This window comes from Lonchura striata, chromosome 17 (genome assembly GCF_046129695.1).
Source record: "Lonchura striata isolate bLonStr1 chromosome 17, bLonStr1.mat, whole genome shotgun sequence".
NCBI classification, from domain to species: Eukaryota; Metazoa; Chordata; class Aves; order Passeriformes; family Estrildidae; genus Lonchura; species Lonchura striata.
Genome location: NC_134619.1, coordinates 5,778,174 through 5,797,710, shown reverse-complemented (window position 1 = coordinate 5,797,710; position 19,537 = coordinate 5,778,174). Strand labels below are relative to the sequence as shown.

Genomic DNA, 19,537 nt, shown 5'->3' with positions numbered 1-19,537 from the left:
CCACTGGCCTTTATGGTTTATTAAGCTCCTTGTGCAGGCATAATTTCAGACTTGGTTTTTTTTTAGACCAAACCATATCACCTCACAAAACCCACCAAGACACTACCTCTCCTGCAAGGGGATGGGAGAAACACAGGGGAAATCCCACTTTTGTTACTGAAAGATTCTATTCTTTAAAAAAAATAAATAACAATCACATTTCTAAACAGCTCTTTATTAAACAGTCCAAACATATCATCTGCACTGGAGGATGCAAGGGCTGACACCAGACAAAACCATCAGATTGCTCTGAGAAAATGCACTGGCTTGTCTTGACAATTTAGGACTCTGTGGATTACCCTGTTCATATTTGCTGTTGATTTTAAGACTGAAATTTGCAGTATGAAAACAGACATGTCCAAGAAAGCATTGCTCAGCTTAAACTTAAAAGGACAGAGATGCAAGATTACAGCAGAGAGATGCAGCTCCTGGCTCCCAGCCCTTTCTTAGGAACCAGCTTTCACTTTGCCTTGGGCTTTTGGTCTATCAGCATCTAATGAAAGATGACAGTGCAGGCTCCCTTAGGGGCTAACGTGGGCAATTTCAGCTCTGGCATTTTAATTTATCTGTAACCAGCAGTTTTCAAAAGGGTAGAGCTAAAAAAGAACTTGGCTTGGTCACACTCACACACAGACAAAAAAAAAGGAGGGGGGAGTTGTGACATAAAATGCATGAGGAGGTTTGTTTGGGTTTAACTCCTTGGGCTCCTGCAAGGCAGGCACTGGAGCCCGTAGCTGTGTCCCTTGGCTCTGTGGCTGCTTGCTGTTAACCCTTTCCACCTGGAAGCTGCTTTTCCTCTGGGTGAAGAGAGTTCCTCCATGCTTTATGGCTGTTGGTTTTAGTGCCAGCCACATCTACAATATTCCCGACAGTTAAGGTCTCGACTTTTCCCGTTTATTAATCCCCAAAGTTGCATTCAGGCGCTGCAATGGCAAAAAGGTTAGCTTAGGATCAGTAGCAGCCATAAATCCAGAATTAAAGGCTGTGGGTTGGTGTCCAAGGGAGCCCGTGGTGTCTGGGTGCTGCCCAGGGCTCAGAGCCTGCCGTGGGCACCCACACTCACACAGCCACTGGTGTGTGCAGCCAGGGATGGTGGAGCAGCTCAGCCTCAGCTTCCCAGGGCGTTTTTCCTGCTGTATTCCCAGCGATCCCACGTGCCTGGCTGGGCAGAGCTGAGTTACCGTGGCAAGCTCGGTGCTGACGCGGTGCTGAGCACGCCTGGCACCGCTTCACATCCGACCCTCATCAGGAGCTTTCGACTCCACCATGTATTTGTTCCCTGGCATGTTCCACATGCCCTGGAGAACCCCCGGGCAGCCGCTACCATCAGCGAGCTCCTGAAGGATGGATCCAACCCAGCCCCTGCCTGACCTGTGCTGGGGCTGCAAAAAAACTTCATTCGGGATCAAACGGGTTAAATTTTTATTTATTTAAATATTTACTTCTTTCCAGGGAAGAATTTTCTTTGCCCTTTATTTATTTTTTTTTTTCCTCCCTGCTGCCTCCAGAGGACCAGGCGATTCCAGGCACAGCTCTAGCAGATGGTTTTGGTGGTGGGAAGCACAAGGGGATTGCTCCCGAGAGCTGCTCAGGCAGTTAAGTCAAAAATGAACTGATGCATGCAGTGTGCCATGCCCCAGCCTGGACAGCTCCCAGTGCTCCCCTCTGGACAGGAGCCTGTGCTGGCCTCCTTTAGACACACATCTTTCTCTGTTCCTGCTCCAAAATCTGCTGGGATTGGGGAGCAGCTCTTCCCTGAGCTCCCTGGGCCAGCTGCAGTCAGAGCAGGCAGCGTGGGAAGCCCGGATCAGCCACCCCGTTGTGATCCTGCCCGCTGCAGCATCACCCTGATGTCCCAGCACACGCTGGGCCACACAAACCTGATCATGCCAGAGATGACTTCTTTTTACTGGTTACTTATTCCAATGTAAAACCTTCACCTTACGCCCACAGCAAATATTGCCGAAGTTGTGGAGTCAGGAAAGCAAATCCATATTTTGTCAATATTAGCCTGATAAATAAAATTTGAGAATTAAAAGCATTCTGTGCTTAGCAAATGAAAATTAGTTTCTGATACGTGAGAATTGGCTTTCTTAACAATATTTCTCTTGGTTTTGTGAGATAATCTAGAGCTAAAAAAGGAAATACAAACATTTTTCAGAAGAATTATACATAATTTATGGAGAGGCAGGTCTGAATTAGCTCCAGCATTGCCCTGAGCTTTCCTACAGTCCATAGGTCTGGATCTCAGCTGTGCTCATGGATCTGCTCCGTTCCTTTGATGAAACCTTCTCCCAGAAACAGTTAAACACAAGAAACAAGAAATGATCCATAAATTAGGTCTGGCTATAGGTTCAAAATCATAAGTTATGGCCTATTGACCTCATACTCTGAGGGGAAATCAGAAGCATTTTTCTAAAGAGCCACCACTGGAGGAAGGGAGGTTTAATATATGGCACAGCAGACCCCAGCTGCAAATAAATACAGCACTGCATAATTGCAGGGAAAATCAATAAATACCATGATGGTTAAAATAAAGATATGCATATTGAGGGTCCAGGTTTATGTGTGTGAATGTTTCCCCAGAAGCAGATTTTTTTTTTTTCCTGCATTAAAGCCTCTAAAAACAACAGAGCAACAGCTCCTGTGCTGCCCCTTTTGCAAGGAGCAAGTTTCAGCTATTGTTTCCCTCGGAGCAGCTCTGTGGAATCATCATTATTACCATAATTAATAAGTGCAGTTTGCTCATTTGAAAAATTCCGGCGACATTCGCCGCTCAGGCATCGCGTCAGCGCGAGACACAAAAACTCGCTGTGACAACTGTTCTGCAAGTTCAGGTTCTATTGACAAGCACCACAAAGAGATGAAGCCCAGAGCAAGTCCCTTTTCACTTTAATATTTAAACCTCCTTTAAGAGGACGTCAATATTAACTCCTGTAATTGATGCTGACAGGTGACTGCCTGGCCATAAAAAAAGCAAGCGACGGAATTCGAGAAAACCTTAATAATAAAAACCAGGGCTTGCAGGTCAGCCAGTGAAGGACACTGGGATGAAGGGATGAGTCTCCTGCACCCCTGGTGCATCAAAGGGGACCTGGGGATTCACCCAGGAATGGATGGGACCCTTTGGGCTCGGCTGATTTTGCTGCCCCAGGTAAATCCCTGGATGAGAAACCCATCCTTGCTCAGCCTCCAGACCAGCCAGTGCTTTTAATAAATAAATACCAATTGTAACTAGTTAACCTCAGGATTTCCAGCATTAAAGAGATTTCCCAGAAATCACCAGAGGAAAAGAGATTTTCCCAGAAAGCACCAGAGGAATGGATAAATGCAAAGTTCATGGGGAAGAGGACACAGCCCTTTGCAAATGCAGTGTGAGGGGAAAATACCCAGAAAGTGCTGTGAGATAGGCTCCAAAAATAGTTATATACTGGACATAGCTTCCTGATTTTCATTGATCACATTCTTAGAAATAGTGCATTTTTTTTCTGTTTAAAATTTAGATTAAAAGTAATTAGAATTTGGAACAATGTGAAACCAAGTTTTAATATAAAGTGTTGATGACCTGAGTATTGTTATTGTCTTTGCTCCATGTACAATCCAACCAGAAGGAATGACACAGTAAATCAGTATCTTCATTTATTCAAATGGAGATATAATTTTGCTGGCTTTGAGTTCTACTAATATGCAGATCATAGCATAAGCCCAAAACTAGAGTGATAATGTTTTTATTAAAGCTGATAAAAGTATTTTAAATGTTGACTTTTTCTTAACTTTTTGAAATTGAAGGCAGGGAAAGCACTAAAATATCTTGTATACATTAAAAAAATGTTCACTCCAGGGAAAAATATTTTATTAATAGAAAATTGGGACATCTAAAATGAGAGGTTTAATTTAAACAATTACTGATTACAATATTGGCTGCATAGACAGAAACTTTCTGAATAAACCCAAGGCACTCCAGTTAAGATGTTTCAGGTACTTCCACTCTCACATTCATCCTTAAGCTAAAACCAGCAAAATTCCTTCCCAGCACCCCTCTCCCAGCAAACATCTCCATCTCCAGCCAGCCCTTTTCTTTGTACCCTTCATGTTTTTTCTCTGTGCTTTGGGGTTCTCCAGGCAGCGTTTCCTGCTTGCAGAGGAAGATGCACGGCACAAGATTTGGGATTAAAGAGACAATAAAATGTCCCAACTACTGCCGTGTGGCAGAGAACAGGGCAGGGATTTAGTGCTAACAACAGAAAACAGGAGAGCTTTGTAGCAATTAAAGCTGAGCAAAACCCACCAAATACTGGAGAAAATATAGTGGGGAGAAATCATTGTGGTGTAAAAACAAAAATCAATGTTCTCATTGCTCCCTGAGAGAGTCTCACAGGGAGGGAAGAGCTGTGCCCAAGACTGGCTGGCTGCAAAATAAAAGATTAGCAGTTAGATCCTTATCAAAACTGGGACTGAGAAGCTTTTGTTTAAACGGCCCACTTGAAGCAAAGCTCTCCTGGCTGATTGCTGTTGTTAGGATTTGAAATTGCTACTATTGCATATATAGTATTTAAAAGAGACATGACCACTGACATGAGCTAGCTGGCAGCAAATAAGTGTGATTTAAATAATCATATTAATTTCTACAAGTGATACCAAGTTAAAGCTGGATTTGTGTGCAGATATACGTGTGTGTGCACACGTGTTAGCAGGTTTCATACCAAGGAAAGAGGCTGCTGGTGAAAATCTGGTGAAAATGCCTCAGTTTCCTCTTAGAGGCTTTTTTTTTTCCATCCTGGCATCACAAATAAAATCGCCTCTGTATTGCACACTGTGCTCTGTACAGTAATGTCTTCGTTACCACTATGGCTCTTACTTAAGCATCTGACTACAGTAATTGTTTTATACATTAACTGTACTCCCTGATGGTTGCCCTATTATCTCTTTTTTTTTCCAAAATGATGATTGCAGATATTAGCAGCTTGATTACTTGTTTTATGAACAATTTCAACACTGTGTCAGGGTTGATTTGGGAAGTGGGGTGGTGGTGTCAGTGATGGTGGGGTTGAGTTTCTGTGGTGCTTTGGTGCTCCCCTCCGCTCCGAAGCCTCGAGGAGATTCAGAATCAATCCAAGCTGCACATTGGCAATCCATGGGATGGAGATCCTTGGGCTGCACAGAACCACTTGCATTCAGCCGCCCTCAGGGCCAATTCTGGGCAAAAGTGATTTGTGAAAAACAGGCATGGAAATGATGGATTAGGAAAGGGAGAGGGATGCACCAAATCCCTTCGAGGCAGCGCCACAGCTGATGTAGGCACTCTGTGTGTGTCTGTGTACATGCAATAACAAGGGAGCTCGGGAAGGCACCACAAAATTTGAGAAGTCTGTGCACCAGTGCCTTTCAATATGAGCCATTTCCAGCAGGAAACGGAAGGGATCAGGCCCTGGAAGGGGCAGGTGAGGTTTCTGCAGCACAAAGCTCTCCCCTGCCTTTGCTCATGTGTCACTTTTTGTCATCAAAAGGAAAATCAGAGTCTGATGCCAGTTATTAAATATCTTCATTATAAGGGCATTCCTTCCAGCTGACTTTCAATTTTGTTGTATCTGGGGGCCTTATGTTAATAACTGCGTGCTAAGGACAAGTGTTCTCAAAAAACACTGACTATTGAAATCCTTATAAATAATATGCAGCTTCCTGCTTCTGATTGATAGATATATTGTACAGCCGAGCCACCATAAAGGCAATAAATACATGTACTGTTAAGGGTCATGAGTCTCAAAATTAAATCGAATGCAGAAATTGAGTCTTGACAGAATCTGAAGGGATAATGTCTTAGCTTCTCCAATTACGCAGTTCAACATTTGGATAAATCATATGAAAGTAAGTATTTAGCCCCATTTTTCATAATCACTATTAATGAGAACAAAATGGGAGCTGAGGGCAGAGGGAGAGAGTTCTGACAAGATAAATAGCATATGGGGTGTGTTGTCAGCCACAGAAAATCAAGGCTGTTTAAACCCCCTAAACAGCAGGAAGGAAAAATGCAGGGGGGAAAAAAAGTAGAAAGAATATTGGTCATGTGTTAGTATCAGCAACAGCCTCTATGTCAGGACTTTTGAGATCTGCCTTCTCAAACAGCACTTAGGGCACAGAAGCATCATCTAGAGCTCCTCAGGATGGTATGAATGACTGATATCCAGAGCACACCTTTTAAATATTGCCTGTTTGCACTCTGCAAGCAGCACGTAAAACACCTCTAAAAAAATTAATTAAAAGACTCACAGATTTTGCCCACTGACTGGTCCCTGTGGGTGCAGGACAGGGCCAGGATGGCCACACCTTCAGTGGCCATCTCTGTGTCAAGGCAGTAAAACCAGGAGAAAGAGCTTTGCTTGCACAGGGTTTTCTCCAGCTTTCATGCCAGGACACGCACAGGATGTGCAGGGCTTAAAGCAAGGAGAGGAAGGTATAAATTCCATAGTCATTTTCTATCATCTTGTCTGTCTTTCCTGCTTTTCAAGTTGAAATCACTTTAAGCATCTGCGGCAAAATTATTCTTAGAGAGTCTCTCATTAAATTAGATGTCTCTGAATTGAATTCATTTCCACTCCATTTTGTCAGCTGCTAGCGCAGCGAGAGCCAGATCCTGCTCAAATTGGCTTTGAGGTTTGGTCCCTCTTTTTTTGGGGGGAAAGATTGGGGTTTCACACTTGTGCTGAGTTTTTTCCCATTTTGGATTCCCAGGGAGCATCCATTGCTCTTGCTCAGATGCTGCCAGTGGCTGAACCCCAATGTTACAAACCCTAATGACTCGCTAGGAACCAAATTATATCCGAATATCCCTACAATACAAAGCAGGAGGCCACTTGTGTCACCAAATTAGAGCTACAATATCCCCACAAAAATCCCCAGCAGTCTGAGCCCCACATCCACATTCCGTGCTGCTCCAAAAATGAGCATTATGCTCTAAACCTCTGCTTTCAGCCATAAATATCCCAGCAATCCAGGGGCAAAGGGACTGTTTTGGTACCTTAGCAGCTCACAGATTAAGCACGTGGGGCCTGGGGGATTATCTCCTTGAATCAATATAAGGCAGGGAAGCAAACAAACAGCTGGTCGGGTTCCCCCAAAATAAAAGCGTTTGATTGTGGCAAGCTTCAAAGCAACTGGTTGACACTAAATAGGTTGGGTGCCCTCCCCCTGCTGTGCCCAAGGAGCAGAGGGTAGCAGGGAAATAAATAAACATCTAAAAATTACTGCTTACTCCTCCCCCCGCCAACTAACCACCTCCCAGAGAAAAGCAGGGAAGCAAGGAAAAGCTCCCCAGAACATATGGCAGAATCAAGCACAGGATCCCGGCAGGTTTGGGTTGTACAAGTAAATATTAATCTGGGGGGGATACGGGGGGCTGAGATCAAAAGAGCTGCTCCCGTTTCTATAGGGAAAAGGAGAGCTTTGATGTCACGGCGCCTTCCCTGCGCCACCTAATGAACTGAAATTGTGACACAGTGACATCCTGCAAGGTTTGAAAGCACTCGGCACAATGACACGTCTTTGGGGCTTGCTGCTCTCTTTTTCCAGCAGCATCCTGAGCCAGGGGGAAGGGTTCTGCTGGTGAGTGTGGAATAGAGGTGGAGGAGACAGAGGGGGCTCTGGGGAGTGCTTCTCCCTTGGCTGCAGATGGGGAGAGCCCAAGGGACTCGCTCCAGGTCATGCCTGACCAGAAGGGTGGGGTAGGGATGCAAACAGAGGGAAGCAGCTCGGCAGGGTGTGCACAAGGCAGGACCAGACCCATCCTCACCTCACACTTTGTGCCCTCCACACCCAGCTGGAGCCACAGCCTCCTCGGGGGATGATGGACATGGAAAGAGTTTCAGGAACATGCAGTCAGAGGAAGGATGAGCTCCTTGCCTGGGTCCTACAGAGGCAGAACCTGTTCTTGTTCACTTCAGGCCAAGAAAATACCCAGCAGGTAGAAAAACCAATCCCACACAGGCTTGGTCAAACAAAGGTCCTGAATATTTCATCCAGACTCCCAGAGAAAACCACTAGAACAAAACCCTGTGCCACCATCCCAAGGAGGGAGAGCAGAGAATAATCTTCATGGGATGGGCACGGCTGCCCAAACCCCCATTCTGGATGTCGTGTGCTCCTAGGGAGGAAACCAGGGAGAAAGAAAACAAAATAAATCCTGATAAACAGTGCAGCTAAACTCTCAGGGCAGGCAGAGAGGGAGGAAAGATGTGAAACTGGGAGGAAGAGATGGTTTTGCTAAGGATGACTTTGGGTGATTTTGGGTGGATCTACTCCATCAGGAGATGACTGCCCTGCCATTGCTTGTGGAGTATGGGGTGGTTTATTAGTTTATTCAGCATTTCTTTACCCAACCTGTGGTTCCTAGCAAGGACACGGGTCCCAGCAGACCCTGGGCAACACCACAAGTCAGGGCTGCACGCAGCATTCAGGCAGCACAGGGTTAAATCCTGTTAATCCCAGGATTTACTCCGGATTAACCCGGGGGAATCAAGAGCAGCATTTGGCCCCGTGTAAAAGGGTCAGGCCAGGATTTCAAGTGCAGAGGAAACCCAAGAGCATCACCCACTCAGGGAGTCACAGAGCTGGATAAGAGAGTTGCTGAGGCAAGTTAGGAAATGTAATAGAGCAAGAGAGAGCTGCTGAACCAGGCAGGGAAATGAAACTTTATTCAATCATCTGCTTTACTTATTTCATAGTGAGGAAATCCATCTATTCCTTGGACTTGTTTATGCTGTGAAAGCTCTGTGTTGCCACGATGCAAAGGAATGGTTAGAGAGAATCAAAAGGGTGATGCTGAGCTGCAACCTGCCTTAAAATGCTGCACCCACATAGGGAGAATAAAACCAGGAACAAGGGAAAAGATCACTATAGCTTTTCTGCACCCCAAGTGTGGTGTGATCACTCTTCACCTAGACACTGGGATTAGGAAGGATTAATGGGAATGACAACTTGATGGGTTTTAGCAAAGAATCATGACACTGTGACACCACCTTTCCGGAAAACACCATATTTGGGTGTGTGCACATGGAAATCCATGTACAGACACACCCACAGGCACAGCAGGGAAGCCTGTAAGGACTCTGGGTGTCATTGGAACAACATGAACACAGCACTGATCTGTCCCAGAGAGGGGGACAGAAATGCACCTGTGTGATTTCATCACCTCAGTGGCACTCAGAGGAGTTTGCATTAGGGCTCAGGCATCCCAAGACCCCCCTGAATGAGGGGAGAAAGGCAGGATGGCTCCCAGCACATATCCACCCCTGTGGGAAATAGGTTCTGGAGCAAGGGAAAGGATCAATCATATGGAGCTTCTTTTATAGGAAAAACTGCACAGAACAGACTGGGGCTGGAAGCAGCTCCTTTATTCTGTGTCTATAAATATTCAATAATAATTATTATTATAATAATAATAACAACAATGATAATACAGTAGGGAAGGGCTCATCTTGAGCAAATTATTGCAGCTTTGGTGTAGCCTTGAGGTGGGTGGGTCCGTGCAAGGTCAGGTCTCAGTGCTGTGGTGGCCAGGACGGCCCCAAGAGCCACCCATCACCCTCCTGCCCCACTGTGGGGGGAAAGCACCAAGATGGGAAATGAAAAATAACCTCTGTCTCATGGAGTGATGTTCTGGGTGTGAATTAGAGCCTCACCAGCCTCCAACAAGATGCCCCTTCCACAGCTCCAATCTAGGACAGGTTTCCCTTCAGAAATGCCATTCCCTAAATCCCACTCAGACTCAGCTAAACTGCATTTCAGTTTTTTTTCCCTCCCCAAATCAGCCCTATGCAGATTCCATCCTCTCCACTGGTTAACTCCTGCAGCACCAGCACACACTAAATAACTTTAAGGGCTTCAGGGGGTTTTTGGTTGTGGGAATCCTAAAATTTTGAGACATAACACAGCACCTTAGTGAGACTGTCTGGTAGTTTGATTTTTAAAAATGGCACAGAGGTCTGGGTGCCTTATCAACCATTTTCCTTATCTTTTTGATATCACATGACTTCTTTGCATTAGAGAAGTGCTGTTGGTGAGCATTAAGGGTGTTGCACCAGTCTGCATTAAGAATGTATATGCTGACTGCAATTTCCCTTAGCTCACAGCTGTATTTCAGTAATAAAGTGTGAGTTAACCAAAATCCAATTTACCCAGGAGTATCTTTGAGTAACTCACAGTAATTTTATATTTGATTTGTGCTGACAGCAGATGTGGCCATTCCCTTAGCTGGGCAGAGAGACAGAGCAGGGGGACACTAATCTTTCTGTGAGCTTCCCATGATGGATACATCTGTGCCTAAATCAAGGCAGTGATGCTTGAACTAAAAGTTCAAAATCAGGGTGGAAGAGGAAGACTGAGAAGCAAGTTGCATAATCAGATCCTGCCAAGCCAGTGACTTGGGATGGTTTTAGAAATCTTGAACATGATTTAAGCATCCTGAATGGGAATCTTGTTCACAACCCCTATTTTGCTGCATGGGTAACACAGGAAGATGCATCAGCCAACCCCAAAAGATGATCCTTCCACTGCTGTGACCTGTGCAGAGACACAGGGCTGGCCCTGACGTGGGACAGAGCAGCCCCTGCCCTGGCGTGGCAGGAGTGGGATGTGGCTGCAAATGGAGCTGGCAGGAGCTGGCAGGGCAATTCCTGCGCAGGCAGCTGGGACAGGATGTTGGGTGCTGGGGAAGAGCACATCCCTGGCATTGAAACAGGGTGAGCTGCACCCTGCCCACATCATCCCATCCCATCCCATCCCATCCCATCCCATCCCATCCCATCCCATCCCATCCCATCCCATCCCATCCCATCCCATCCCATCCCATCCCATCCCATCCCATCCCATCCCACCCTTATCCTGTATCCGTCCCATCCCTATCCCTCACCCATCCCATTCCTATACCGCATCTATCCCATATCTACCCCACCCCTACCCCACCCCCACCCCATCTCAGTCCCCATCCCATTCCCATTCCCATTTCCATCCCCATTCCCATTTCCATTCCCATTCCCATTCCCATTCCCATTCCCATTCCCGTTCCCATTCCCATTCCCGTTCCCGTTCCCGTTCCCGTTCCCATTCCCGCTCCCGATCCGTTTCCCGCTGCCGCCGCCCCGGGCAGGCCCGTGCGGGTGCTGCCCCCTGCCGGCGCCGCGCGCCCCTGCAGCCGCCGCGGTTGCCGCGGTAACGGCGCGGGCGGAGCGGCGGCTCGGGGAACCGGGAACCGGGAACCGGGGAACCGGGAACCGGGGAACCGGGGAATCAGGGGAACCGGGGAACCGGGAACCGGGGAACCGGGGAATCAGGGGAACCAGGGGTACCTGGGGAACCAGGAACCAGGAACCGGGGAAACCGGGGAATCAGGGGAACCAGGGGTACCGGGGGAACCGGGGAACCGGGGGTACCTGGGGAACAGGGAGTACCGGGGGAACCGGGGAATCGGGGGAACCGGGGGTACCGGGGGAACCGGGGAATAAGGGGTACCTGGGGAACCGGGGGTACCGGGGCAACCGGGGAACTGGGGAACCGGGAACCGGGGATACCTGGGGAACTGGGGTAACCGGGAGTACCTGGAGAACCGGGGGACCAGGGAACCGGGGGAACCGGGGAACAGGGGGTACCTGGGGAACCGGGGGTACCGGGGGGCCAGAGGGAGGCAGAGGGGGACCGGGGAGGCCGGAGGGTCCCACCGCGGCTCCGTGGGGCTGCCCCGCCGCCGGGGCTGGAGCACAGTCCCGAGCGAGCAGCGCCGGCGCTATCCTCGTCCCCGGTCCGGCTCCGCGTTACTCGGGAAGCGGCCGGGGCGCGGAGCAGATTTCCATTCTGTGCTGGGTATTACCTTAACACCGGGCCGGGCCGGGGGCAATGCCGGCAGGAATGGAAATATCCCCGCTTCCGAGCATCCCTTCTTCCAAACATGTGCTGCTTCCCGACATCCCCGCTCCCAACATCCCCGCCTCCAAATATCCCTGCTCCCAAATGCCATCACCGCTCCCACGTGCTCTGCTCGCAGCTGCTGCTCCCCCTCCTTCCCCCGTGCGGTTTTTCCAAGCCCCCACCCCAAATGACCAGCCTGGGATTCCCCCTCCTGCCGTGTCCCGGCCCGCACGGCGCGTTGGGAGCGCGGTGGGAATTGGCCCGTGGGCTCCGGGGAGTGCTGGCCCGTTCCTCGCCCAAAGCGGGGTGCCCGGCACCGCAGCCCCCCTCGCTGCTGCCTGAGGAGGATTCGGGCCGCACGCAGGCGGAGGAGGGCTGAGCATCCCGGCGTGCGCCCGTGCCTGCCGCAGCGGCCATCTGGATGGGGAACAACGCCGAGCGCTGCCAGCGCAGGACCGGGATGCAGAATTGCCGGGAGGATGGAAGGAGGTTGGGATGCCCGGGACGGGAGCGGTGGTCCCAGTGAGGCCACAGCCCCGTGCTGCAGCTCCGGACCCCCCAGGAGCAAGTTCCTGCCCAGAGAAGTTCCTTGCTCCCATCTCTCACTGCACAGAAGCATTACGGTTTGCAAGGATTTCCCGCCTCCCCCCCGCTATAAATTAGTATCTTCCAGCTGTTTCCTTCCACATAAAATCTCTCCTATTTCTTCTCTTATTGCTTTATATAAACAAACACGAGAGCGGCTCGTTCTAAATAAAGTTATTTGTCTAAGTAAATTAATATATCATATTCTCTCCTGAAATATAGAGAGCTATTTGTCTCCAGAGAAATCATGTTGAGTGACATAGTATAACCCTATTCATTTGCATATGCAGATATGTCTAATTATTCAACTTGCAATTAAAGGCTTGTGTGTCAGCAAATGAGACTAATTAGAATCATAGAATCATGGAATCGTTTAGGTTGGAAAAGCCCTCTAAGATCATTGAGTCCAACCATTCCCCCAGCACTGCCAAGCCCATCACTAACCCATGTCCCCAGGTGCCACACCCACAGGGCTTCTAAGCCCCCCAGGAATGGGGACTCCACCAGTAACTACCCTGGGCAGCCTGTGCCAGTGCTGGCCAACCCTTTCAGAGAAGAAATTCTCCTTAATAACCAATCTAAAATTACCCTGGTGCAACTTGAGGCCATTTCTTCTTATACTGTTGCTTCTCCCCTGGGAAAAGAGACCGACCCCCACCTGGCTGCCACCTGTTGCAGGAGGTGCAAAAAGGTCTGACAGTACAATCAAGAGGATGGGTGGCAGGAAAGGAATGGTTAAAGGATGCACTGTCCCCAGGATTTTTAGTAGGCAGGACCTGGGCCCCTCCCTCTCATAATTGTTACTCATCCTGCTCAAAATCAGGAGCTATGGATAAATCCTGGAAGTGTTTGCATTAGAAGCAAAACTATTTGTATCTGGAAACTGATGAAACAAGGCTTTTTGGCCTTTTCTTCAAAAATTCTGGCTGGATTTGTTAGATTATGGTTGGGAAGCAATCCTCAAGTTGTTCATCCAATTGTTACTCACTGAATAACACAGAATTATAAGAATAACACTCATCATGGACACTCAGGGCAGTGTTTTCATAGTATGCACTTTGCAAACCAAAATAAATGCATTTTCAGGTAACTAGTTAATTTTCAAAACTCTATTAGTTCTAGTGGAGCCACAGACAATTTTTCATGGGTATAATGCAGAGTGAAATGAAGAAATTATATTTAAGAAAAGTAAAAATGATCACATTTTGATAATTTTTAAACCAATACTTCAGGTAGACACATCAGCCAGGTTTCACAATACAGAAACACAAACTGCACATCTCTCCTTCCCATTTCTGGCGATTACCTTCCAATGAGAGGAATTATTCTCTAGCTGTGCCTTGTTTTAATTTGAAAATAAAATGGGATTTAAAATTAAAGAAAGGGAAATGAAAGTATCATCAATGCAAAACAGCGGCTTGTTCCGTTGTTTTTCTTTCAGTGAAAGGAAAAGGAGAAGAAATAAAATTAATTTCTAGTTAATCCAAATAGCTTGGAAAATGTTATATTTATCTGCTGGGTGAGGAGAAAAACAGTGAAGGGAAACAACATCTCTATCCAGAAGCACCTTGCTGAAAACATGTTTTATAATCATCATTCTGTCTTTTCTATCTGTTCTGACATTTCAAAGGTGAAAAAGCACCAGCACAAAATTGTAGGAGCGCTTTATGGCTCCACAGATCTGGGTGTGAGAAGTCGGGCTCTTCAAGAGACCCAAGATTCCCTCTTAAGACCCCAAAAAACATCTGCATTTTCACAGAATCTCAAACTCATTTGCTCTTCCTGTGATGCTCATGGCATCTTTCAGAGTCCAATGGCTCCAGGCACTTGTGGGCTTGGAATGTCCTCCTTGTTCTGCTCCTGTGTCACCCAGTTTAGTGGGATCTCATCCATCACTGGATATTTTACAGCAATATCTGGTCTTTTCCCTCTTTAGCACCTTGAAATGATCAGGCCACACACGGGGCTGTTGGACCCAGCCTGGCTCCTGTTGCCTCCTGCATCTGCCTGGATCACAGGGGGCTTCAATCATTTCTGGCATCTAGGGATCACTGACAGGAGTAAATAAGTATTATATAACCTTCCCCAAAAAGCATAACAAAATAATAACGGGGAAATGAGGTTAAGTGAAACCATTTCAATAATGTTACAGGCCTGCTTTCAATCAATGAACGCTGGGAAATTCAATGTCTTCAGAGGCTGTGATTTCATTTGAGCTCCCTCCACTGCTGAGCTCCTCTTCACAAAGCAATGAGTTAAAGACTTAGCAGCAGATTCATAATACATCTAAAATGTACTTTTTGTGTTTAATATTCACTGGAATGGTTGACTTTGCTGGGTTTGGTTATCAAGAGGAATAATGGTTTTCAGTTTCATTGAAGCATATGATATAATTCCATTATCTTCTTTTTATTTCTTTTTCTTTTTCTTTTTTCCTTTTTTTTTTTTTTTTTTTGGATAAAATAATCTGGAAGAAATAGAGCAAAATGGGAGAAGAAGTGATTCTACAGACACTGTTAATTATGTATCCATCATATAAAATAGCAATAATAGCATAATGATTTTTCATTAAATAGAGCACAGGAATATTTGCAATCTCATACTGTCAAGTAAGAAGTGGCTTTAAAAAACCTCCACTTATTCTATTTCAATAATGCTGACTAATTTCAGAGCAATTAACACTAAATTTAGGTGCCTACTAAGTAAGAATTTGACAATTTGATGATTTGTGCTTTGCTCTATACACATTAAGCCCAAAATCAGTCCCTTTAACTTCACAGGTTTAAAAGTTAAGCACCTGCTCTAAATTAGGCATTTGGACCAGCAAAAAAGTTCAGGGGCAGCCACCTTGGACTTGGGCTTTGCCACCAACCTGCTGTTTTCCAGGCCCCGTTGGGCTGCAGAACAACTGCATCACCACATTTTAAATGAATATGATTGAAAGAGGTGCCACCCTGTTCTCCCTGCAGGGAGCATCTGTTGAGCATTGATCTTCATTCCAGGTGGTTCAGGGTGGAAATGAAGTGACTCCAAGAAACTGCCACTATTTCATCTGGAATGCAAAGCTCCTGGTGCCTGGTAGAGTGTTCAGAGAACAAATCCAGAGAGCAGCATGCTGGAACATTTCCTGTGGCCTTCTTTTCCCGTTTCTGTGGAATACAACAATTTTTGATGGTGCTCTCAGTTATAAAAACTGGCTGATGGACTGGGTAACTCCAAGGCACCTCAGCTTTTTTCCTGTGTGAGTTTATCCCACGTGTCTGTCAAGGAATGCCATGCTCCATATCATGGGAAAATCCCTTTGCAGGCACTGAGGGTTTTCTCATTCAAACAAAACCCAGCAGTGTGTTGGATTCCAGAAAAGCACACCCTTCCTGCAAAGCACAGAACAGGGTTTGGGCCTTGCAGAGGTCCAGCATTAGAAAGGGAAATGATTGCTGGTGGAAAACACAGACTATTTGATATGAAGAGCGTGAGAAGAAGGAAAGAAGATGAGATGCTGCTGCTGCTACTGCTGCAGCTTTAAATTAAAATGCTGCATCAGCCAGTCCCTGAGGACTTGATAGAAATCTAATTAGTCAGGCAATCTGGCACCAAATGTCCTAATTTCCCCAATCCATGTGGGATTTGTGTATTCTCTTACTCATTGCAGTTCTAAATTTCAACCTGAGCCTTTCTAACCCCTCTCTTTTTTCAGCGCAGACATGGGACTCCAGAGAAGGTGATCCCTATCAAAACCTAATTGTTTTTCATAAACCTTTAATTAATTAGACTCAGGCTCATGAAAGACACTTACAATATTAACAGTTTGTTTAGAGACAAGTGCTGGATGAGGGCTGCTGCAGCCTGGTATTTCAGTGAGAAACTCAAATGTAATTAATGTGGGTGGGCACAGGCTCCGTGTGGGGTCCCAAACTGGGAGTCCTCCCCAAAACACCCCGGGAGCAGCACAAGGAGCTGGGCTGGGCCGTGGCCAGGAGGATGGAGGCAAAGTGGATCTGCAGCCAAGGGCTAAGGGCAGGAGAGCCCTGGAGTGGTGGATTTTAAGAAAAGCTCTGGAAAGGCACCAGAGTCCCCCCAGGGTGGCTGTAGAGGACAGCAGCCTCGGGAGAAAATTAACCCTGTCCTAGGGGACCACGAGCTCCTGGAGCAAGGTGCTGAGTGCCTCTGAATCCCCCTGGCACCCTTGGAGAGTGAGGATCTTGGCTCACACAGGATTAAACCATTCGGGAGTAACAGATTTGATTTTTTTTTTTTTTTTCTCTAGAGCGTCGATGACCTGTCATGTCAAAGCTTTTTATTAAAGTCTCTTAATCCCCAGATTATCACCACAATAGTTTCACAGGCCCATTCCACATAAGGCAGGCCCCATTGTGGAAATGCACATTGGAGGAGTTTTAATCTGCAAATTATTGGCATGCAAGACCATGAGGGGCTGCTTTGCTGTGTTGCCCGTTGCGTCAAGGGGAATTGAATATTTATAAAGACGACTTCAAATGGGCCATGCACTGTATTCCTCCCACATATGTGCAATCCCCATGTGGCAGAGGGGCCCTGCTGAAAGAGAAAAAACCTGCCGTGGTGGCACACAGGTGGAAGCTGTGCAGGCTGCATGGAGAGAGGGTGAGCAGGGCCAGGGGGAAGGGGCTGGTCCCCTCCTCCAAACACCCCATTTCCACAGAGGATGCATGATTTGATTTTTAAGAGAGCAGTAATGAAAGTGGAGAGGCAGAGTTGATGATGGAATCTCCATTTCTTTCTTGAGTACCAGGGGAGGACAGCAAACAGATAAAGTCCCTGACAGGGATCTTTTGCTGACACAAAATATGCCATGTGGAGAGAAGGCTTATGCTGTATACTAAACTAATTAGCAGTTACCTTCTAGATTAAAGAACAACTCGAGCATCTGTTTCCCTGAAGCATTTTTAAAAAAAGACATGGCCCTCTTTCAAATAACCTGACAGATTTAAAAATGTCATGTCTTGGGTCTGGGGGCTCCCAGAGGAGGTGCTGGGGAGCCCAGGAGGGACCATCCCCTCTGTGAGGTGGTCCCAGGCTGTCAGGGGCTGCAGGGCAAAGCAGCAGGTCCCTCTCTTTTCCCTGGAGGAGTTTGTACAGACCTTGCTGCATCTCACTGTGAGAGGCACCACACAAAGCATTAGCGTGGAAATTCTGTGTAAACAGGAATCAATTGGGAGCATCGTGAGCCTGAGCAGGGTGGGCTCAGGAAAAAGGGGAGCAGAGCTCCTGGCACTGAGCTGAACTCTCAGAGTCCAGCACATCCCTCTGGCTGCCCTGGCTGTCTTGAGACCCTGGCAGGGGTCTCATAGACCTTGGCAAGAAGTCAAAAACACCTGTGGCTTCAATTTTAGCCCATGGAAAAAATTGTCAGCTTTGTGTGAAGAATTGCAAGCCACAAGGGTTTGAGTAGTGTGATATTTTAATTAACATAGGGTGGAAAATTAGAAATTTGGTGTTTTTTAGAATATAATTCAGGGGGTCAAGATGGAGGAATTTGGGCGTGTCCTGGCTGCCTTCTCCTTCTTCTTGTCCTCCATGTCTTGGTGTGATGGTGACACTTTTCTATTGGTTTAAGGTAGAGATTCACAGTCTAACATAGATGATGGGAATTGGCAAAATTGTAAACATAGTACATGTAGTTTTGAGTATATAAGGTGGGAGCCGCCCAAGGCCGCCCATGGCTTCCTTTCTGGACAGACCCTGGTAGGTCAGAGAAAGAATATTGTAGCTCAGGGAAAATAAACAACCTTGAAAATGCAATTGGATGCATTCCGGACTCCTTCTCTGGCTGCACGGACTGGGAGAAGGACTTTCACACTGCTGGGGTCCTGACAAGCTGACCCTGACACTGAACCTCACCAGCTACATCAGGGAGGCAGGTTTGTAGATCTAGATCTAGATCTAGATCTAGATATATAGATATATAGATGATAGATAGAGATAGAGATAGATAGAGATAGAGATAGAGATAGAGATAGAGATGATAGAGATAGAGATAGAGATAGAGATAGAGATAGAGATAGAGATAGAGATAGAGATAGAGATAGAGATAGAGATAGATAGCCATATCTACATAGCTGCATTCTGCAGGGGGAGCAGCTCCTTCAGGTGTCCCACAGGGCCAGATCCTTCCTGAAGGTGCTCCTGAGAGCCCAGCTCCAGGTCAGGCTGCAGAATCCATCAAGGCAGCTCAGCCTCAGCCCCCAGCAGCAATCTGGCAGCTTCTCAGTCAGCAGGTGGGGCTGAGGATAGCCCAGGACAGGGCCTGGCTCTCCATGTGTTATCTCCTGATGCTCACCAGGCGAGGATGCCACTGGTCACAGATCTGGCTCAGGATCTGCAGATTGGACTCAGGCCTGGCTCTGCCACAGCCTTCCCTTACAACCTTGGAGCAGCTGCTTAGGTTTCCTCCATACCTGTTTCCCATCTGTTAGAAAATGGCTGCGTATATTAAAGGGATCCTGGGAAGATAAGTAAACTGTGAGGCCATTATTAGCTATTACACTGATAGGGCCCAAATGTTCCTATTTTCTGTAACAGCTCAAGAACTTAAGCAAGCACTAAAAGGCTCTGGGAAAATAAAGCTTTGCTTTTCTGGGGTGCTGTCTCAAAGGAAGGTGGTGTGTCTCCCTCCACAGCCAGCTCTCCATGCATTTTATGAAATTGCAATGCCCTTATTTTCCCTAAGAGCCTTCGTTCCAGCCTGTGAAATGGCCTTTGGCTTGTGGCAACCTTCCAACGTGCTCAGTATTACCTGCAGTGCCTGTATTAATCATAATGTGCAGGTGCCAGAGCCTCCAAAGGGAAGGACAAGGGAGAGCCTGGGTAATTGATTGCTACACAGCCCCAGCAGGAGCTGTTGCATTAGTCCAAAAAATTACTTTGCTTTCTGGTTCCCAAAGTTCTTGGGAGTACAAAACAGGAGAGAAGGTTGTCTGTGAATCATCTGTCATCTCTTTTGGCTACAGCCTTTTCATGACTCGTGGAAAAAAATTAT

General features: G+C 46.9%; 1 long non-coding RNA gene across 1 annotated transcript; it reads right to left on the bottom strand.

The window, feature by feature from the left end:
* Positions 1-3,665: 3,665 nt before the first annotated feature.
* Positions 3,666-10,782, bottom strand: LOC116184377 (uncharacterized). Its single transcript, XR_004149148.2, has 2 exons — positions 7,826-10,782; positions 3,666-5,235 (listed from the first exon to the last, which is right to left on the bottom strand). It is a non-coding gene; the product is annotated as an uncharacterized LOC116184377 (long non-coding RNA).
* Positions 10,783-19,537: the final 8,755 nt, after the last annotated feature.